We start from the raw sequence: 23934 nt of genomic DNA on the forward strand, positions 1-23934 counted from the left end.
AAGCTCTGAGCAGGCACGGGTCTGGAGTTTGTGCCCAGGAAGGCCTCACTGTCCAATGGCTTCCGCTTAGCGTCTGTGTCACTGAAGCCTTCTACATACAGAGTTAAACCTTTCTGGAAGTCAGATCTCCTTCAGAGGGGCAAGTCAGCAAGCTGAGGCTGACTAGGGATTTGATGTCAGTAACTGTGGCTTCAATTTCTATATGGGGTTTACAGGCAGAAAGTTGGAAAAAAGTTACTAAGTTCCACTTCTTGCAGTTGGGGGACAGAAAGAGTGCACTCTAAAACCAGCCAAGGGTCCAGGACTTGGGGGACACCACTTAAGGGATAGGACAAACTCCAACAGAAGCTAGCAGCCGGGCCTAGGGCAGCTCGATTTTGAACTGATCAGCTGGGCAGTTGCAGGGAGAGAGGCCTCTGGAAGCATGTTGAGTCCATGTAGCACAAACAGGGGGTCTGTCAACTAATCCTTGGAGTCACTTTTGGGGTCCTGGGTTCAAGGCAAGCACACCTAGTCTTCCTTCCAGTTCTTTTGACAGTAGGGTACTCCTTCTGATTCTCCAAAAGTCCAGAAGTGTTCTGGGTAGAGGTCTGTGAGGTCCACCTGGATGCCTAGTGCCAGTCTGTGGGTAGTGGGCAAGCATGTGTCCCCTCTCTAAACCAGTTCTAGTCAGTTCCCCTACCCCCACTGGATCTTGTGCCAGCCTGACTAGAGAAGCAAAGGGGCGGCAGGCCGGGTGTGTGCTTTATCTGCCAGTGACAAGGTAGTCATCCTGTGCAGCTGAGGAAGAGCATAGCTCCCTGCCCTTCCTGTCAAAGGAGGAGCCCCCCTTCTCCACTCCCCAGGTCCTTTGTTTTATGTCTGGGAGCAATACACTTCTCACCACAGGGAAGCTATTGGGGGTCAAGTGACATATGGACACCGAAAGAAAAGCCTTTTGGTTGTAGGCAGGAAAATGACAAATTTGTAAAAGTGTCATTTTCAAATATTCATATAAAATATGACTTGGCCAGTAAGTTAGGTTTTAAATTACTATTAAAATGAGTCAATGAACCATTCTTCTAGCTGTTGTTGAATGTAGCACTTATTAAAGGTAATGGTGTAACCAGTGTTAACCTACGGGAGAGACAGCATTGCCATAGTAAAAAACAATATTTTAGGTTTTTCACTGGTAGGACTGCCAGTAAATCATACATGTCTTATTTTTAATGCCATGTTCTCTGCCCAATGGGCATTTAGAGCCTGCCTTAGGGGACTTTCTAATAAAAAAAAGAAACATTTAGGCCTGGTAAAAGGTTTGTTTTGCAAGGTGAAATTGGCAGTTTTAAAACTGCGCACCCAGGCTGCAGTGGCAGCCTGAGTGTGGAGACATGTTTTATTGTGCTACTTTAGTGGATGGCCCAATAAGTGCTGCAGTCCACTAGTAGTATTTAATTTACAGGCCATTGGTACATGGTTTAACAGGTGTGAGGAAAATCACAAGCACTTTACAATTGGTTGGAAGGGATAAAGTGCACAGAGTTTTACAGCCAAATAAAATGAGGTTCAGTAAAAAGACAACAAATGCATGGTGAACGTTCAGGAGAGGCAAATTTTCAAGAACTAAATTTTCTAAACTTAGATATATAAAGCAGTAAATTATCAAAGGCCTCATTATAGATAGTATCTCCAGGATACAAGAGGTATTTATGTATGTTTTTACACCGCCTAGGCACCATGGTATTACAGAAGGGGCAGTAGATATTTGTGTGGACCCTTCTCTAATATGGACTATAACAGTGCACATCTTGTGCCGCCACAAATGTTAGGGTGCATACCTTCATGCGCATGTGATAGGTGTAAACATTCCAAATGAGGGTACCTTTTGCCTCTACACATATGTCATATTACAGCTGCAGGTGCATAGGCATATATATCATAAATGATAACATCTGAGACAAGAGCACAGCCAGTGTTTCCCCCTCAGGGCACCCATGGGAAATGGGGGATTTGAGGAGCCCAACTGCACCTGTCTACAGAACAATCCCTGCTCTCCCTTTAAAGTGAGGGTGGGTCACTGCCTACAGAGAAACCTTTCACTAACGTGCTGTTTACAATGCATGCATAAAGTCGCACTTGCACTCTGAAAAAAAAATATGGCGTGGCTGCAGACATTGTGTGACACAGTTACATTGTATGCAATACTCCACAGAGTAAACCCTTGCTCATGATTAGTTCCTTTCTTTTCATTTCCTTCTGTTCTGCGTGTATCCCTCCTTGCTGCATAGCCCTTTCACCCTTGTTTTTGAATGGCTATGGTGTTACTTTCTGCTATTGACATCATGGAACTACTTTCTTGTGTTTTTCAGGTCTTGGATCTAGATGGCACGAATGTGCTGTCTCCAACCGAGACTTGATGTTTCTAGTTTTGTGGAAATCAGCCTGCCCAAAGGATTCCCATTGGCTGGCACTATCGTCGCACCATTTGTCGTTCTTCCCATTTGTTACGGGCATTTTGAGGTTTAGCCTTCCCCGAGCATGGTGCAGTTCAGAACTCAAAATCTCCTCCTGCTTCCACGGACGGAATGATTCCACAGTCACATGCACATACACACATCACACGCTGGTGGGGCCCATAACACCAACATTCATTCACATCAATCTATCCGTGCCTACAGGGGAGACTGGGTCTTCAAATCCCCTTCCGAACTACAGCTTCATTTCCCTTGGATGGAGGAGACCACATCTATTTAATTTTATCCTAACAATTCCTCCATCCGGAGGCCAACTGGATCATTTAGTTGACTAGTGATTTGATGATCAACACTTCAATTCATTATGCTAATAAAAACACATTTCAAGAAATAACCACCCGACACAGTTCTTCAAACAATCAATTTCTTTATCTAATTAATTTGCAAGTCAAATCCTAACCAGTGCAATAGAATCTTGAGTCATAATTACCTATTCTGGCTAATTGTCGTTCTCTAAGTCAGAACCGGGTCCTCAGAAAATCATCAGAGAGTCTAGCGTCCCGTCCTCTGCTGTCAGCGTCGTGAGTAGCATCGATCAGGGTGCGTCTCAGGATCGTAGGGTGGTAACCTCATTTCCCTCTCTGGACTACTAATATTTATACTAAAATTTTGCATATAAAGGAAACATTTCATAATTTCTAGTCATTTCATTGGTTGAATTCAGCCCCGTCCCAAGATTTTAAGCAACAAATTTAATGTTCACATTCGGATGATGTATTAAACTAGGCGTATGGGAAAATCGTTCCCAGGTCAGGAATGTATCAGTCTATTGTGGAAAAGGTGGCTTTTGGTTCCAAACTAGCAACATTTCTTCCATGTTCAGGGACATTGGCTTCTCGCCCAGAGTAGTCTTCATGGACCTGGTACAGAGGTTCAAGGAGAGGTTGCTACGTAGTCAGTGCAGACGCCTTCCTCTGCTGTCAATTGCATGAAGTCATGTACTTTAATGTGGATTCAGTTGGCGGCCATCTTTTAGCAGGCCGAAATAGTCAACTTAAGGTAAAGAAACACAAAACGTAATTAATACATAGAAATGAATAAAACAATGTTATTTCCTGGCTAATACCCATATGTGTATGCATTTATCTAGCCATATGCGACAATTAAAGCCGTTAAATGCGGGTTTATTTAAGCGCAAATCACATAACGTTGCTTAAGCTAAACATATAAATTTAATATGCGTATAATCTTAGTTCACTTATTATTTTAGCCATGCAAAATGCATTCCCACGTATGTTCTCTTGATTAATAAGGTTGATTAGTTCATCATAGCACACATCAATTATTATTAATTTAATCATTAAAAATTATCATTTAGTCCTTTTAATATAAACATATATAAATGGATTGGGTACACCAAATAATTTTATTTTACCCGCTCCAGCAATCCTCCCTTTGGTGATTTTATCACCACCAAACAACCCACAAATTTCAATTTGGTTTCCCCTTTTGCAGAAATTTGAAATGTCTTTTTGCTTAATTAAAATTCAGTTTCCCTTTCATCTTCTCTCTGGGTTCTATCATACATGCTCTCCTTCCATTCTTCCATTTCTATTTCATTGAGATCTTTTTCTGGTTTCTTTTTTCTCTTTTTGTAAATTTCTCTTTTAACCTTCTTTTTATTTCTCCTATATCTACAACACATACATCCTAATCTAAGTAGTAATAATACAAAAATCACACAGGTTAATGGAAATAATATTTTCCCTATTATAGTACTACCTAATTTACCTAAGAAAGCTTTTATAGCAGCCATCTTATTACTAATTCTAGTCCAGATACTTTCAACCTCCAGTGGTTTTATTTCGTCATGCAATTCTGTAATATTTTTTATATAGACTTTTAGATCTCTGCTTTCGTCAGGAATGTAAGTGCAACAATGTTGAACTTTCAGCATTCCACAGACTCCACCCTCTTTTGCCAATAGAATATCAAGGGCAAGTCGATTTTGCATAATCATAGCACGCATGGCAACCAATTCAGTGTTTACCAATAGAAATCCTCCAGCTGTGCTTGTTGACAAACGATCCACAATAGTGGATAGTTTACGAATATTATTTGCATTCAAAGATATTCCCACTGCTGGTATCAAGGCTCCAAAAATATCACCTACAATTTCTAACCAGGTTTCTCTTCTGCTGCGCATTAGTAGGTTATTTGGTCCACTATTTTCTACTCTATCCATGTGAAAGATCTTAGGAAAGGCCAGGCCTACATAACATGTGTCATACCAATGGTCAGGCAACCTGTAATAAGCCTTGTTCCCACAAATATAATACAATCCAGGGAAAACTGGGTCTTCTCCACCTCTAAATCCCCATCCAGATGCAATGAAGTATGTATCATGACACTCACTTGTCCCTATGTATATGTAATCATAATGGGATCTTTCTCTCATGATGCATAATTTGCCTTTCTGTGGTGAATCTATAGCTATGGTTGGTCTAACATCACCTTGTGTTTCCTTGTTCCCATCTATTGCCCAAATGTTTTCCCCTTCTTTATGTCCTTCTGCATTCTTGTGTATTTTCAATCTTCTCTCCTCAACCATATCCAAGAATGTTTTCTCTTCTGGTTTCAAACTGCAAGTTAAATTGTTCTTAAAAATATATTCTAGGGTTAATCCTTTAGTTTCTATGGAAATTTCTCCTAATGTATTAGCATCTTTAGCTGGATTTAATTCTTTGTTCATGGGCAATCGTTCAAGAATATTATCTATGTTAGACAAATTGTACTCTAATTTTCCTACTTGATAAAATATACTAGTCAAAACGCTACATGTTATTCCATAAGTTGCTGGGAGGTGATGATAAGTCGCCCCTTCTGAAACAGATGCAGGTAATTGCATGCAGACGTAGCAATCTCTTACTTCCATTGTTTTAACATATTCATACAACAGTTTTGAAAACACATTGCTAGAAAAATCATTTATTGATCTATCTTGATGCACATGCTCTGTGCTTGTTCTAACCGGTATTACTTTTTGTGAGTTTTTCACTATATTAGTCATATTCTCAGTATGTCCCGCTAATGTATCTAGAGTTACTTTGAAAGAGATCAAAAGAGCGAGTACGCTCCAAAGAAGCATTAATAATCCTGTACAACAGCAACATGTCTTGCACCATCTTCTCATGAAGGTACATCTACTCTTGTTATCATCTATGTTAGCCATCTTGTTAGATCTAACCGTGTCTTCAGCCTCTTTTACTCCGCCTCCTTTAGCTTTTAAAGCTAAACTTTACAGATTTGTTCAAATATTGCAATTTTCTTATTCAATCCTCTGTATTCCTACAAGGATCGCCTAAATTACTCAGCTTGGCCTTTCGTCGTTTTTCACTTCTGTCTCGTCATCCACATGCAGGATTTCCTGATCTTCCGCTTCTTCTCCGATGTCGGATAAGATAACTCTCAGGATTTCCCCAGTCTCTTCTTCTTTAATCAGTTTCAGCCAAGTCTCCTCTGGATTTCCTTGACTATCTGACTCTTCTCCTTTTTCAGGGAGTGCCACGTACGTCCATTCAGGTGACTTATATTTCTTATTTGGCTTCCTTGCTCGTTTGTTTGCTTCTGTCACTTCTGTTTCTCCCTCTTTCTCTGGATGCTGACTAGTTACTTCATTCACTTGTTTTCAGCCTCTGTCAGGCTCGCGTCAGTCTGTATCTTAATTTCTTAATTTTATTTGGCCAAATATCTCCTTTGGCGTTCCTTCTTGTTTTGCCGTCTTTGCCGTTTCTTTCCTCGATCCAAGTTCTCTTTCTCAGAACTCGACCTTCTGGTATCTCTGTTTCGCTGTCATCAGATTCTGTTTCATTTGATTTTTCCTTTTCAGAAGTCTCCTTTTCCACCTCTTTGGTTGGCCCTACTTCTGTCCCTCCTCGGGTCTCCGGCACGTAATCTACTTGTTGACTTATTGTCCCTTCACCTGTGGTTCTATCAGGAGTAGACCTAATGGTCATCAAAACCAGAGGCAAGACATCAGGCCATTTCAACCCTGTGGCCAAACACATTTTTCCAATTCTATTCTTGATGGTACCATTCATTTGCTCGACCACACCAGAAGCCTCTGGTCGGTAGGCACAATGCAGTTTCTGTTGTACACCCAATGCTTCACAAATCAGTTTCATGATCTCATTGTAGAAATGTCCTCCTCTGTCTGATTCAATGGTTATTGGGAACCCGTACCTTGGGATGAATTCCCTCAACAACAGCTTGGCCACTGTGATTCCATCATTTCTTCTGGTCGGGTATGCCTTCACCCACATAGAGAACAGAGAAACTACCACCAAAACATACCTCAGTTTGTTGTAAGGGGGCATTTCAATAAAATCTACTAGCATTCTAGTGAAAGGTCCTCCTTCCCGACCTATGGTACCCAGACTCACCACTGTTTTTCTTCCTGGATTGTACTGTTGACATGTCAAACATCTCTGACAGAGACTTTCTGCAATCAGCCTGAATTTTGGATTATACCAGGTCTGTTTAAAGGCCCTTATCATGGCATCCCTTCCCAGATGTCCTTGGCCGTGATACATCCGTGCCTTGGTTGACATCATGCTATCAGGCATTACTGTTCTTCCATCATGATATACCCACACATGATCTTTTTCTCTGGGGGCACATCCTGCTTTTACCCACTGTCTCATTTCCTCATCCCCTGCTTCATCCTGCAGTTGCCTCACTTCTTCCCATGTTCCCACAACATTAGTAAACATTATGGAGCAAAAAGACATTTCCTTTTCTTTAGACCGATTGATCGAATATTTGTTTCGGGCGCAATACTGAGCCATGTCATTAGCAAACCGGTTTCCAGTAGTGATGTAATCACTACCTTGTCCATGAGCAGCACATTTCACCACAGCCAATTCTTTGGGCATTTGTATTGCCTCAAGCAATTTTCCTACCACTTCTGCATTCCTTATGGGAGTTCCACTTGAGGTCAGGAAACCTCTTTGCAGCCATAGTTGGCCAAAATCGTGGACGACTCCGAAGCCATACTGGCTGTCAGTCATCACAGTCACTCTTGCATTTCTCCCAATCTTGCATGCTTTGGTAAATGCCACTATTTCTGCTACTTGAGCGGATCTAACTCCCTTCAAGGGTGATGCCTCTATAACTGCTGAAACTGTACACACTGCATAGGCTGCACTCATAACTCCTTCTTCCGTTCTCATACAGGATCCATCCACAAAAAACACATGATCACTTTCTGGCTGTGGTAGGTCTTTTATGTCAGGACGAGGTTTGGTGCAATAATCAAGCACATCCAGACAATCATGATCAGCTTCTTCTCTTATCTCCACTCTCTCTGCATCAGGCAAAAGCGTAGCTGGATTCACATTCACACACCTTTCCAGACTCACATTGTTCGCACCTAGAATGACTTTTTCATACTTAGTCAGCCGACTATGTGACATGAACTGTGTTTGACTCCTTGTTAAAAGAATCGCCACACTATTGGGTACAAACACTTTTACTGGATACCCCATCACAATTCCCTCACTCTGCTCTAGGCTTCGGCAAGTGGCCGCTACCGCTTTCAGACATCCTGGCAGACCTATTGCCACTGGATCTAGCATTGATGAGAAATAGGTTATTGGCCTTCTTTGTCTTCCATGTTTCTGTATCAACACTGAAAGTGCACACCCATTTCGCTCACTACAGTATAGCTCAAACTCCTTTTCATAGTCTGGCATACCTAGTGCAGGGGCTTCACAAAGACTGTTTTTCAGCTGTTTAAATGCTGCCAATTCTTCTTTGTTCAGTTCAAGGGGGTCTTCCACCTCACTTTTTGTCAACTTCACCAATGGTTTGGCAATCAGGGAGAAGTTACTTATCCACTGACGACAGTACCCAACCATTCCTAGGAACATTCTTACTTCTCTTTGAGTCATTGGAGCTCTCATTCCTCTAATAATTCGGATTCTGTCTATGGTCACTTTCCTCAGGCCTTTCTCAATATTATGACCCAAGTATGTCACTTCTTTCTTACAGTACTGCAGTTTTTCTGGAGATACCTTAAGTCCTCCATCTGCCAGGTGATTTAGCAAAGCTATGGTGTCTGCTTCACAAGCTTCTCGTGTCTTTGACGCCACCAATAGGTCATCAATATACTGGCCCAAAACTGAATTTTCAGGCATGGTAAGGCTTTCCAGAGATTTCTTTAACAGCTGATTGAAAATGGAAGGGCTTTCTGTGTACCCCTGTGGGATTCGGCACCATGCCAAAATACGGTTTCCAAACCTGAATGCAAAAAGTGGCTGGCTGTCATGATGCAAAGGTATGGAAAACAAAGCATGACACAAATCAATTACTGTATACCATTCTGCATCATGTGGGATCTGATACAAAATTACTGAAGGATTTGGAACAATTGGACAACAGGAAATGACAATCTTGTTAACCTTTCTCAAATCTTGTACAATCCTGAATTTTCCCATTTGGCTTTTTCAGTCCCATGATAGGCGAATTACATGGACTGCTCATTATTTCCCTCAGCACTACTTGCTGGATCATTTTCTTAATTAATGGGGTTACCCCTGCTATTATTTCTGGGGTCAGTCTGTACTGTGGAATGTTAGGGTAAACAGCTCCTTCTTTTACAGCAATTCTCACTGGGTCTATATTTCTCATCAGGCCTACATCTTCTCCAGTGAAGTCCCAGACTGCTGCTTTCACTGTCTGTTTCAATTCTGGGGGCAATTCATCCGGATTGAATACAGCATAGGTTCCAGCAACCTCGCACTCTCTATTAGCTATGGTCATTTTCTACAGGACATCCTCATCTGGTGTTTCAAAAGCTATTCCGTCTGGTGTACAGAATATGGTGCAATTCATTTTGCACAACAAATCCCTTCCTAATAGATTCACAGGACTGGTGTCACACACCACGAATCTATGCATGTCTGAGAATTTCCCTATTCTGACCTTTACAGGATCAGTAAGGTACGTTTTTATCTAGGTGTTCGACACACCAACTACTTGGATTGTTTCATCTGAAAGAGGAAGATTTTTCACATCTGCCGATCTGACAGTGGATCGTGTAGCTCCAGTGTCTACTAAGAAAGTAATGTTTTCATCATTAACTTTCCCATCTACAAATGGTCCTGTCTGATCTATTTCTAGAGATGCGCCAAGTACGCACTCTGCTTCCTCTTTTCGGCACCGTCAATAGATTTTTCTGGCTCACTTTCATCATTGTGCATCCAATATTGTGACACAGCGCTCACGTGTTGCGGTTTGTTTACCTGTTCTTCATTGTAGAATCCCGTTTCCTTGCTATACCTCTGGGTACTTCGGCTCTGTGGTAAGGGCAGTTTTGGCACCTGATTCTGTAGACCGCCAGCCTTCTGCTGTTGCGGCGATGGGCCACTCCCCTCACACTGCACCTGTGGATTTAATGACGGATTTTCATCATTAGCAAGAGGTGGATTTTTACACTCGGATTTCCAATGCCCTAGCCTGCCACAGTTGTGACAAGGGAACTTCTTCTTGGCTTCCTCAATGTTACCCTTCCCCTTTCCTGGACCAGACTTTGATTTTATGCCTGGATTATTGGCTTGTTCTATTAGCTGAGCTTCCTGCCTCTCTGCAACCTTTACTTGAGCCACATTGCCTTCTCTTTTAATTTCCGCTGTTTTGCCTTAATTTAATCACTAAAGTATTTAGCATGTCTCAGGATCTCATCTATTTTCTTACTCTGCCAGTCCACGGTGTGCTGCTTGATCATGTCCCCAATCTCAGGACGTAGACCATACACAAATCTGTACACAAAATGACTCAGGTCTTTTTCTCCCAGGCTGTCATCCCCACTAAACTGTTTGAACGCCAGAATTAGCCTCTCATAATATGCATGGACTGACTCTTTCGCTTCTTGATGGGTTCGATCTATTTTAACCCAATCTGTTTCTTTCGGGGGCACTTTATTCTTCAAGAAGACCATGACCTGTTCATACTTCTTCATGACCTCTGGGTCTGGGGCTCCTGTTTTGGGATCCCGCAGGTATTCTTTGGTGGGCCAATCTATGACTATCTTACATTCTGCCCACAAATCTGCTGGCACTATTATATCAAACAGGCTATTTAGATCAATCCACAATACTTTCGACAGTTTCACAAATCTGTCTACCTGTCTGTACCACTCGACCGGCTTTTCCCGTAATCGAGGGAAATCATTGGTAATTGACAATATGTCCTGTCTGGTCCATGGGACATGCACATATCCTCCTCCTGGAATTTCTCTCATAGGTAACTCCATTACCACTTTTTCCTTTTCTCTCACAGGAAACGCTGGGAATGTTCTGTCTGAGATGTCATCTCGCTTTCTATACCACCTGCTCTTCCACTTATCCACATCTCCCCATTTCCTTAATACTGTGATTATGTCCCTAATCTGCCCTATTCGTCCTGCAGCGTTCAGATTCTCAGTGTCTTTTTCTGTAAAATCCACTCGGTAGGGCTTTTGTAATGCCTTTACCTTGTCCATGTCAATTCCCATTTCACTCGCTATTTCTGCTAGTCTGTCATGTAAATTCTTCGCTCTCCAGGTGATGCTTTTGCAGAGGAACAATATTTCCTCATCTTGGTAGTTTTTCAGCTTTTCTGTGGGAATTGTCCCTACTATCAATTCTTCTAACACCATCCTCAATTTCGCAACATCAATGGTATGTGATTCTTTTTCTTTATCCTGCAAACCTTTTAGCCAGTCATTCAAATCTTCAGTAGTTATGCTCACTGACTTCCCTGCATTCCCTGGTTCTGTCAGTCTCTGTGGTTCTAACATTGATCCCTCTACCCTTCGAACTTTCTCAGCAGTATCGGAACAATAAAATGGATTCTTTGACACAGGAAGTTCACTTTTACCCATAGCATGTCCCCAGGAACTTTCTTTCGTTTTCATCAGGGGCTGTTCTGCCTGTCTTTGGTTCACATACGGAATTGTTAGTCCCTGCTCACTGTTTTTCTGCTTCTCAAAAATAGGCATAACAGGACCTATGGTCACAGGAACTGTAACTGCTTCTAGATTTTTCGTTAGTTCCCTTATTTTCTCAGTCAATTCTAAGGTGGTTTCTGCTAGTTCTCTAGAATTGTCATTCTCGACCTTACTCCCCTTCTCTTTAAGTGAATTTCTCCGTTTTACTTCTGGGGTCATAACTTCTGTTTTAATGATTCTCAGGGTCTCCCTCACTGGTGTTCCTGTAGTGGGCATTTCTGGTTCCTGTCTGTATGGAGGCGGGCTTTTGTAAAGCATATCATCTAAAACATCGTCATCTGTGTCACTACTAGCCCCATACCTCCGGGTTTCTACATGATTTCTTTTTTCTAGACATTTTCTTCCTCCACTTTCTCCTTCCGTTCTAAGAGGAAATAATCCTTCTGTCATACTGGCATCTCGCCACCTCCTCATTCTATCGCTATGAGTTTCTCGATCATTCGGCCGCCCGAACATGTACCGGTACCTGGATCCATTTCTCTGCTTTTCTCGCTCATGAATCTCATCTTCCCACTCTGTCAATGCCTCAAACTGCGTAGGCCTAGGTCGCGGATCTAAACTCATCATCCTTTCCCATAAGTTCCTTAATATGGCCAAATTAAAAAACCCATCCTATGGAAACGCTAGAACTCCGTCTTCCTTTGTATATTTTGCCCAATTGTCTAACCAAATACAGGTATGGTACCCATATTTCGCAACCATAAAGGACGCGGGGGTCTTTGCCGGAGGAAGTAACTGTCCTTCCCTCATCACAATTTTCTTGTCCTTTACAAATAAATTTTTCAATTTACTAAACACAGACTTTTTCTTTCTCTCGGGTGAATGATAATACATTTTCCTGTCTTCCGTGAACTCTTTTAGTCTTCTATACCTCGGTATGATTTTTAATCCAATAGTAGCGCGACTCTTACTCACGCACCAATCCTGGCACTTCTACGTCACTGTCACAACTTCCAATCCCTGCGTGATTCACACTAACGCACCAATTCTGGAGCGTCTACGTCGTTGTCACAACTTCCAATCCTTACACGACTCACACTAATGCACCAATCCTGGAGCGTCTACGTCGTTGACTAGCTGTCCAATCCCAGCGCGGTCCTTCTGACGTCTACAGTCGCTGCAGCGGCTTCTACTCCTGACTCCTGTCCTCAGTCTACCCCTCCTTTACAAAACTACTCGGTAGACTTTGTTTCAAATTTACAATACTGGTTAGTTACAATGTATAAACATCTCCATTGTCTGCTCCGCTAACCACAGAATAGCAAAAGACCTTTCCCACGAGAATCCTGTTTTCCCCGAGAGCAGCGCTTACCTCTGCCCTACTACAGAATTATTACGTCCGTTAGCAAAGTAGCACATCCCTCTACTTCACACTTCTATCACGCATTAATCAACTGTTCTCTCCGGAATTAAAACACATAGTTGGAAACGCAATGCTCCTGAGAATTAACACCAGAGTTCCGCAATTAATTCAAATGCTATTTCATTCACGCACTTTCACACAAAGAAGTACTGTTCATTCACACAGAATCCTGCTTTCCCGAGAACAGCGTACAGTCTGTCCTACTACAGAATGATAACATTCGTTAACAAAGCAGCGCTTACCTCTACTCTGTCCTTCTAACAAGCTCAGAGAACACCTGCTACCTTTTCAATAAAAAGCGTTATCGGCATACCTATTGGTTTCCTGGTACTTTAGACTGAAATTTCACAAATAACTCTTTGCTATCATATACACTTCTCTCACACAGAAATTATCTCTACTGGTGACACTCAGCGATGCCACCGAATCGAACCCAGACAATGCGACGCGCAACTTCGATTTTTACGCGTTTCCCCGTGTACCTACGGGCAACCACAATCCCGTCTTTCCCGAGAACAGCGCTTACCTCTGTCCTACTACGGAATTGTCACCGACTTCTTACATCCCAGAAGCCATACAGACTACATAGAACTCACTACGACTTCGACATATAGTGTTAATACATATATCAACATCAATTGATAATCAATAAGCTATATATACATGCAAAAATCATCAACCATAACAATCAAAACTCATCTTTAGCTACCCTGGATACTGGTAACTATATATATATACAACTCATCAATCCTAGACAATAAAAACCATCATCTTGCTACCAAGAAAACTGGTGCAGTTCAGAACGCAAAATCTCCTCCTGCTTCCACGGACGGAATGATTCCACAGTCACACGCACATACACACATAACACGCTGGTGGGGCCCATAACACCAACATTCATTCACATCAATCTATCTGTGCCTACAGGGGAGACTGGGTCTTCACATCCCCTTACACTACAGCTTCATTTCCCTTGGATGGAGGAGATCACATCTATTTAATTTTATCCTAACAATTCCTCCGTCCGGATTTGATGATCAACACTTCAATTCATTATGCTAATAAAAATACATCTCAAGAAATAACCACCCGACACAGTTCTTCAAACAATGAATTTCTTTATCTAATTAATTTGCAAGTCAAATCCTAACCAGTGCAATAGAATTTTGAGTCATAATTACCTATTCTGGCTAATTGTCGTTCTCTAAGTCAGAATCGGGTCCTCAGAAAATCATCAGAGAGTCTAGCATCCCGTCCTCTGCTGTCAGCGTCATGAGTAGCATCGATCAGGGTGCGTCTCAGGATCGTAGAGTCGTAACCTCATTTCCCTCTCTGGACTACTAATATTTATACTAAAATTTTGCATATAAAGGAAACATTTCATAATTTCTAGTCATTTCATTGGTTGAATTCAGCACCATCCCAAGTTTTTAAGCAACAAATTTAATGTTCACATTCGGATGATGTATTAAACTAGGCGTATGGGAAAATCGTTCCCAGGTCAGGAATGTATCAGTCTATTGTGGAAAAGGTGGCTTTTGGTTCCAAACTAGCAACATTTCTTCCATGTTCAGGGACATTGGCTTCTCGCCCAGAGTAGTCTTCATGGACCTGGTACAGGGGTTCAAGGAGAGGTTGCTACGTAGTCAGTGCAGACGCCTTCCTCTGCTGTCAATTGCATGAAGTCATGTACTTTAATGTGGATTCAGTTGGCGGCCATCTTTTAGCAGGCCGAAATAGTCAACTTAAGGTAAAGAAACACAAAACGTAATTAATACATAGAAATGAATAAAACAATGTTATTTCCTGGCTAATACCCTTATGTGTATGCATTTATCTAGCCATATGCGACAATTAAAGCCGTTAAATGCGTGTTTATTGAAGTGCAAATCACATAACGTTGCTTAAGCTAAACATATAAATTTAATATGCGTACAATCTTAGTTCACTTATTACTTTAGCCATGCAAAATGCATTCCCACGTATGTTCTCTTGATTAATAAGGTTGATTAGTTCATCACAGCACACATCAATTATTGTTAATTTAATCATTAAAAATTATCATTTAGTCCTTTTAATATAAACATATAAATGGATTGGGTATACCAAATAATTGTATTTTACCCACTCCAGCAAGCACACCGCCCAACTTTGTTTAAACAATACGGACGCCCATTTTCTTTCTGAGAGCTCTTTTTACGAACGCCGGTTATAGTGCTCTTTTTCACCATGTCCTTCACTTCACCTTGTTTTCAAAGTCCCTCAAATGATGGTGCTGGCATCAAGGTAGAATCTCATTTTTCTTGTTTGAATGTTTGGTGAATTAAGTTGTTTCTTGCCATTTCAATCCAAGGTGGAGCTCAAAATATTGTGGTAAGTGATACATTTTGATTGGTTGACAACATATGTAGTGAACAGTAACCCATCTGGAAGTTCATGAATGGGGTCACTTTAGTAAATGATTGTTTTTCCCTCATCTTGTTATCTTTTATATCACAGAATATTTAATTGTGAGCTCCTTAGACTGGATAATGTTTCAGGTGTGTTTCATATCTATTTCAGTAGGGTATGTGTCCCATTTGGGAGTGGCTCTTACGTGCTTGGCTATTGCAGCTCCAGTGCCTAATTTGAGCCGGTAGTTTCTGACGCTCAGCACCAGCACTTAATTGTCAGCACCGGCTCTAGTGACCATCCACCACATGGTACCATTGTGTGTAAAATTTTGAGATATGCACAACAAAAGTGTTTAATAAGTTAATATACATTAACAATTAATAATATCTGTTGCTCACACCATTGTTACAGCTTCTAGTGAGTTTGATATTCAAATTTGGTTTTGAATTGTCACACTTGTAGCAGTGCGATGGTTATTACTTGTGTTGGTTCTATAATTGTCAACGCTGGCAGGGACACTGAATGATTAAGGCTGCAGTAGCCTACTGAAATAAAAGGGCCCTGGCACTAACTTCTTTACAAATTAAGCACTGTTCAATGGATTAATCTGTAACTCTGATGTATGTGGTGAACGGTAGACTCGCTCGGGCCATCCACCATAAGTAAATTATTATTTTTCTTTTATTTCCTTTTTATTGTTTATCACGGAGAATATCACATTGCGAGCTCCCTAGACCTCAAAATGTTGAGGATTGCTTAAAAAATAGCTCCCACACTACAGTGTTGCTACTTGATAGGTCTCCGTGGCTATTGGATTATACATTTACCCGCTTATGCTTCTCTTTCAAGCTGTATTTTTCATTTACCTTTTGCTTAGGCAGGAATTGCTTCATTTATATCTTTTCAAGATCAACATGCTTTTCCTCTCTCTGATGTTCCAGTCTGATTTGATGTAACTTTGTTGCACTTTTTATTATTAGCTTCACTTCAATATTCTTTTTTCTTTTTTGCACTATTTGTTCAGTACTAAGGAAGTGTATTAGGTACCTACCGGTAATTACTGTCACACTACATTATTATTTGCTCTACCAAACTCAGTCCGTCTCCTTATCATCTACCCGTATTTTGAGTTCAGCATTACATAACATAGCAATTTGATAGCACATATGATAGTGCTATAGTGGCACTACAGTGGCTAGTTCAAGGTTATTTTAACCTGCGCATGCTGTATATAAGTTAGAATTTTAAGTGCCAGCAACAGTCTGACTCCCAAATTTTGCCTTGGTTACCTGTTTATTTTCTGTACACTCTGGTACCCAGCTTTACCTGGACAGAGTTATACCGTCATTAGGATAAGCTCAAAGGTTGATGTAACCAGCATGTGGAGTTTTTAGGTCTCGGCTCTAGACAGCGCGCATGCGCTGTTTTAAACCAAGACATGCTGTCTCTACTGTTGTGGTCACCTCTCCAAAGGTGGTATGTGGCAAGGTGAAGTCATTTGCTGCATGCATTCTTAAACACGGACCAGGAGCCATACTTGTTGCTAGCTGTCTTGCCGGAATATAAAACCAGTAGAGGTAATCTCCCCTACCTCCAGTTCAGAATATTTTGAGTGCAGCATTATTGGGTTGTTTTGCTGGTCTGTTCAGTGCACAGCTTCCGCGTGCACGACAGTCATAGAACTAGCACGGCGACAGAGTCCAATTCTGAGCTCCCTTTAAAGAACTGACGGATCCTGATATGACGTCAAAGGGCAGAGAGGGGGTGTTTATATAACACAGCATATCCAAGTGTGACCATAGCCTGCAGGTGCAAGCAGCTGCTGCAAGTAACATCACACTTTCAAAACCCTACATGTGCAGCAACAGAACACATGAATTTAATATGTTTATTAAATTATAGTACAACCAGAAATGGGTTATTTCTGCATTGTTTTACTTATTGAATGAATGGGGCCTTAGAACAATTAAAAACCTTTATGGAATAGTTGGTAGATCAAACACTTCACAGCAATTTACCCAATATGTATCAAGTGAAAACTATAAATGTCACTTGATTTACAGGCTGCTACATTACATGGCTAAAAGAGATTGACAAACCCCAAAACTCTTGCATTGCTGACATTGATGGGCTTTCCCAATGCTTGTTTTTGTCACTACTTTTTTTTACATTCCATGGGAGAGCATGTCTTTGTTTATAAAGCCCGTTCCCACTCTTTACTTTAATTCTTATCGTTCTTCGTTCCCTCCCTCTCTCCCTCCCATGTCCCTCTCGATGCTCCTGGGGTGCACCAGATGGCAGCCTTGTTGATCCCTGGATATCCCCTGTTAGACCTGGCATTTCTTGGCATGATAACCCCTGACATTTTGCCTCTACCTCCTCTATTTTTGATGCTGTGATGGATTTCGTTTGACTGGCTTAGATGCTTTGGACACTTTGTCACTGCAGATCAGTGTTGAAGTGCAAGTGCTCCATGTGTAAAGTGTAATGGTAATTGGTTGTCCATGATTGGTATGTTTGCCTTACTAGTAAAGTCCCTAGTAAAGGGCACTATGTGTGCCAGGGCTAGTAATGCAAATGCTACTGGTGGGTCTGCAGCACTAATTATGCCACTCACACAAGTAGCCTTAAAGAGAGAACTCAGGCCTGCCACTGCATTGCCTGCACGCAGTTTCTTAAACTGCATGTTGTCTTGATAAGTGCACCCACTTGCCAGGCTTTACCCTTCCGTTTCTATGCACATCAGACACCCCTATGGTAGGTCCAAGGTACCCCCCTGGGCAGGGTGCAGTGTATGTGAAAGGTAGGACATGTACTAAGGTGTGTACCATGTCCTAACAGTGAAATACTCGTTTTTCACTGTTGAAAGGCCATCTTGCCCATAGGATAGAATGGAGAGGCTATGTAATATGTTTCCAGCCTATCTTCCCAAATGCTTAAGATGGAGAGATGAAATTTAGTGTGCCTGAACTCGCAATTCAATAACACATCTTTTTGTGAAGGTGGTTTTTGTATTGTGTGTTTAGAAACCACTCTTTTAGAAGTGGCTGGGTTTTTGTGCTCTAATATTTCTGTGCGTCTCTGCCTGGTTGTGGATTGACTATCTGGATCTGAAAGTGATAAGATCTGTGGAATGTCTTGACCCAGGGGAGGATGTGAGACAGCAACAGGCTGACCTGCACCTGGAGTGTAGGGGGAGGAGTGGCCCCTGGAGGTGAAGAGGCCTGGATTGCTGCCTTAAAACAATGGGTCCATCGCTTGTTGAGTGATTAAGGATCCAGACCTCCACTATCAAAGGAAGAAGGTGTCACTGGCAGGGACGCACCCAAAACTGGTTTGGACAGGGGTCAGTTCCCCCCTGAACACAAAGACTTCAAAGACATTTAGGGGTATAACAATGAGAGCTGAAACCCCTGGACTTGGGAATGGAACTGTTCAAGACTGTAAAGGATGTAAACTACTTCGTTGTCAAGAGGAACCTCTGCCAAGGAAGAAAAAGCTGAAGAGACTGAAGGAGAGGACTGACCCTTGCTGTGTGTTCTGGGTCTGGGCTGCAGTTTGCTACTTTAACCAAGGAGAGGCTAAATGGACTTTGCTGTGTGCTGTGTACCCCTGCTTGAAATGACTTTGCTGTGCTGTGTCCTGAAGTAACTTAACCCCAAGGGCCCGAGGAGAGCTGGCTCCCTGCTGGGGAAACTAAGGAACACAAAAGTTTCCAGCAGAGTCTCAGCGAGGCTGTGTGCATGTGCTTTTTGCAGCCTGAGACCCTCGTAAGAAGTGCCCTGTGATCGTCGGCACTTGGAGTCCAAGCGAGTCTCGGCAACGCTGTGTGCATGTGATTTTTGCAGCCTGAGCCCTTCGTGAGGATTGTCCTGTGATCGTGTGCACCTGGAGTCCAAGTGAGTCTCAGCGACGCTGTGTGTGTGTGTGTGCTTTGTGCAGCCTGAGACCTTCGTGAGGATTGCCCTGTGACCGTGCACACTAGAAGTTCAAGTGTTTCTCAGCGACGCTGTGTGCGTGTGCTTTTTGCAGCCTGAGACCTTCGTAAGAATTGCCCTGTGACCATGGCCACCAGGAGTCCAAGTGAGTCTCAGCGACGCTGTGTGCGTGTGCTTCGTGCAGCCTGAGACCTACGCGAGGATTACCCCGTGATCGTGCACACCCGGAGTCCAAGCGACTCTCAGCAACGCTGTGTGCATGTGCTTTGTGCAACCTGAGACCTTTGTGAGGATTTCCCTGTGATCGTGTGCACCCGGAACTCAAGTGAGTCTCAGTGACGCTGTGTGCATGTGCTTCGTGCAGCCTGAGACCTTCGGGAGGATTGCCGTGTGACCGTGCACACCCGAGGCTCAAGTGAGTCTCAGCGACACTGTGTGCCCTGTTGCAGCCTGAGATCTTCATTATCGCCACTGCCCGGAGTCCACAAAGTCGCATCGAAGACCCAAGTCGCGAGAAGAGGAGAGGAGAGTGAGGTCGCACCCCCCAGGTAACGAGTGTCGCCGCCTGGGGCGCAAGTCTCTGCTTCAGCTCGTATCACGGCCCGTACTTGCCAAGGACTGGCAGTACCGGGGCCAGAGTACCGAGCTGCACGTTGGTTTACACCATACCCGTGTTGGGGGCATGTGTTGGCGGAAGCTGACCTCGAGTCAGTACCAGTGGCCAAGAGACCGTCTAAAGCACCGTGATCGGTGCTGGAGTGTATTACGCATTGCATTGTTTCTGCATTACGAACTACCTGATTGTTGCATTATGCATTGCATTATTTCTGCATTATGAACTACCTGATTGTTGCATTATGCGTTGCTTTATTTCTGCATTAAGAACTACCTGTTGTTGCATTAAGCATTCTATTATTTCTGCATTACGGACTGCCTGATTGTTGTATTATGTATTGCATTATTTCTGCAGTACGAACTGCCTGATCGTTGTATTACGCATTGCATTATTTCTGCATTACGAACTGTCTGATTTTTGCATTACGCATTGCATTATTTTGGCATTACGAACTGCTTCATTGTTGCATAACGAACTGCTTTATTTTTACATTGCGAAGTGCCTGATTCTTGTATTACAAACTGCATAGCATTGCATTAGGACTGCATTGGATCATCTAGAATTGCTCATTAATATCGCCAGAACCTACAAGTGCTGGCTGGCCTAATAACCGGCCAGGAGGAATATTACAAATACGCATATGTTGGATTTTTATTGTGTGGTCTCATCATATATCTTTTTATATAAACATATACTTGTTTTTCTATGAAACTCGTGTGGAGTCCTTTTGTGGTGTCAACATTGGGTCACTGAGAGCGTGGTTGCAAATACTTTACACATTTGCCTTGAAGATAAGCCTTACCAAAGGGGATGATGGACGGAGCGTTTGAGCAAATCAAACACTCACCCCCAGTCAACTGATCTGGGTTTAATCCATCATCATTCTTTAGCTCACTCCACCACCCCAGTTCAGACATGGCCATATGCAAATCAGTCTGACCATGTGTCTCATGGGAACAGTCCAGCCCGAACTGCCAAGCCATGTCTTCCCTGGACCGGAAACAAGCATCCTGGGACCGGTTTCGGGTTCATAACCCTCATCAGCCAGGTTATCTTGAATCCAGTGGCAAAGTGAGCAAGGGACCCACGTCTGGGCATATCCTGCCAACTTAGGGCGAACAAAGCGATACCAAAGGGGATGATGGACGGATGGAGATGAAGATAAGCCTGGCTGCTCGTGCCAAGCTACCGAGGGGGTGAGCAGGGGCTATCTGAGAAGGTGTCTTTCCTTTCCCTGACATGGAAGTGAGGGTCCCTACTTGGCCTAAGGTACCTACCTCAGCCAACTGGGGAATCCCGGTTCTAACAACCCCTTTGCTTTTCCTTTGCGCATCGCGCACCAAATGGTGTTTTTGATGATGCTCTGGGTGATCCTTTTTGATTGGCGCTATTGGTTTTGCCACTATAGGCGGAGTTATAAAATGTTATACTCTACTGGCATTGGCAGAGCCGTCCATGTTGAAATCATAGACAACAATAAGAAACATTTTCTATACTCTCTAGAAAGAGACTCTGTTGCGTCAAAGTGTAGCAGTAAAGTCCCCTATTGTGTCACCTGATGACACAACACACATTTTCAACATATCTGAGGGCACTTTTCCGCGCCCCAGCTGCCGCACTGCGAAATGGGAAACTTCCCTCTTTAGACCATATTTTCAAATTTTTTCAATGTCATCTTTAGTCATCCATTGTACTCAATATTTTAAACTCTTTTCAATGTTCATTAAAACACTGTGGAGACAGCATCCTTTCACTTCCTTCTTTATTTTAGCATCTTCAAGTGTATACTGAGTGCCCAGCGAGGCTTTTTCACAGAAACATGGTAATCAAAAGTGAAGTAAAACAGAGTAGGCTCGTCACTTAATGTCCCCAATGCATTTCAAGCCTCATGGGCTCTTCGTCAGGGGTTTCTGTAAGACATAAAAGCAACTCAGCTCATTGATCTCTGCTGGCCTCTGCTACTACAAACATAATCCTAAATAACTCACCGTACACCCAAAACTGCTATCAACCACTTAACCCCACAGTTCCCGAGGGAAGGAGTGCATTCTCCACATATATTTTCTACAACACACATTTTGCCATGCAACATGGTGGCCATCTTGCAAGTATAGAAAGAAATGAATTCATTGCTCAGGCACTGGCACAATCCAATAAAGTCACTCGCTAGATATTGTCAAGTGAGATTAATTGGCTTTGCCACTGCTTGTTGTAATATAGGCACGCTGCCCCGTTCTGTACCAGGCACGCTCAGTTAAGGGGGCTAATGCCAGTGGCGGCTCCTCTGCTATGGTGGAGGAGCATTGCTCCACTGCTTTCAAGCAGTGTGAGAAGCAACAACATAAAATGATAATAACTTTCAGTTATTATCATTTTATGTTTGTGCTGCTTTGCGAGTGGGCGGGGGGGGTGGGTCTGCTCTATTCTTGGAGCAGTGCAGTGCGCAATGACTGTTTGGTTGGTCCTTTTGGGCTACCGAAACCAGTCATGCAGACTTTCCCCGTTTCCTTGTAGGCTGCATTACAGCCTACATGGAGAACATGCCCACCCCTCCAGCACCTGGCTGAGTGCAGAGTCACCATGTTCAGACCAATAACAACGTTTTATTGCAGCATTGTGATTGGCTTAGGAGAGGTAGCGTGGCTGTCTGCTTTCTGTTCCTGAAGTCAGAAGCAAGAGAGCAGGAGCCGGGACACAGGATGCGGCGGCAAGGAACGTTTTTATTTTTAAACCCCTTTGGTGCTAATGATGGAATGGTTCTGTCATGAGCACCAGTGCTCCTGTGCTCATGATGGAACCATTCTGTCTTGAGGACAGGGGCACGAAATCCCTCTGCTGCAAACAGCAGAGGGATTTCCATTTTTTGGGGGGGCCTCGGGAGGTGAGGAAGAGGTTCCCCAACCTCCAGAGGCCCTTCACATGTTTTCAGTGAAGTGATGATCACACGTATGGCGTGCTGTCGTCATTAGACTGAATGTCTCAGTGGCCGTGGGCTATCTCAGCCCCCGAGCACTGAAACACTTGGGAGAGGTATCGTTGGAAAAAGGAGGATCTCCCCTTTCCAATGGTACCCTTCCCTTGTGGATCCCTGCTTGGGGATTGCCCCTTGAGGGTGATCCCTAAGCAGGGATCCACCCACTAGCCACCAGGGAGGGGGAGAGTGGCCCCTTGGGCAAAGGCCTTTGCTCCCCCCATTTAATTTCCCCAGACAGCCTTTCTGCCCCCCCGGGGGGGGGGGGCAGAAAGCACCCTAGATGCCAGTTTTATTTTTTTCATGCGCCAGTGGTGGGGGCTGCCCAGAGTGGGCATGCCAAAGCCCTCACCCTACATCCCCCTGAAAAAAGGAATAAGACTTTCTGCCCCCCAGGAGGTAGATGGGGCAAAAGCCCCTGATCTGCCCCCCGGGTGGGGCAGATAGCCCAAAAGGCCCTAGAGATTTGTTTAAATATATATGTAGGGGTGTGGGCTGCCCAGAATGGGCATTCAAATTCCCCCACCCAAAAGAAAAAATGCAGTCTTTTTGCCCCTCCTGGGAGACAGTGAGGTACCATTTTTCTTGTAAGACTTTGGGGAACGCGGGAATGGTTGAATTTTGTGGATCCATGCAGATTCCAGAACTTTCCACCACAGAAATGTGAGGAGCATTTGTTTATTTTGAACAAATTCTTTGGTTTGCAAGGGATTCTGGGTAACAGAACCGCATGAGACCCAGTCAAGTGACCCCATCCTGGATTCCCCTGGGTGTCTAGTTTTCAAAAATGCATAGGTTTGCTAGATTTCCCTAGGTGCCGGCAGAGCTAGGGTTCAAAATCTACAGCTAGGCACTTTGCAAAAAAAGGGTCAGTTTTCACTGTAAAAATGTGGTGTATCCATGTTGAGTTTTGAGCCGTTTCCTGTCACGGGCACAAGGCCTACCCACACAAGTGAGGTACCATTTGTATTGGGAGACCTAGCGTAACAAAAAATTGTAGAGAGACTGTTATTACCTATTGACTTTTGATGCATTTCTTCCTTCCAAATGAAAGTCCATGTGTAAAAAAGAAGTCATTTTGAAAAATGACCTGAAAAATTCTCATGCTAGTATGGGTACTCACAATTTCAGAAATGTGCAAATATCTACT

The sequence above is a fragment of the Triturus cristatus genome, chromosome 4_2, assembly GCF_964204655.1.
Source record: "Triturus cristatus chromosome 4_2, aTriCri1.1, whole genome shotgun sequence".
Classification (NCBI taxonomy): Eukaryota; Metazoa; Chordata; class Amphibia; order Caudata; family Salamandridae; genus Triturus; species Triturus cristatus.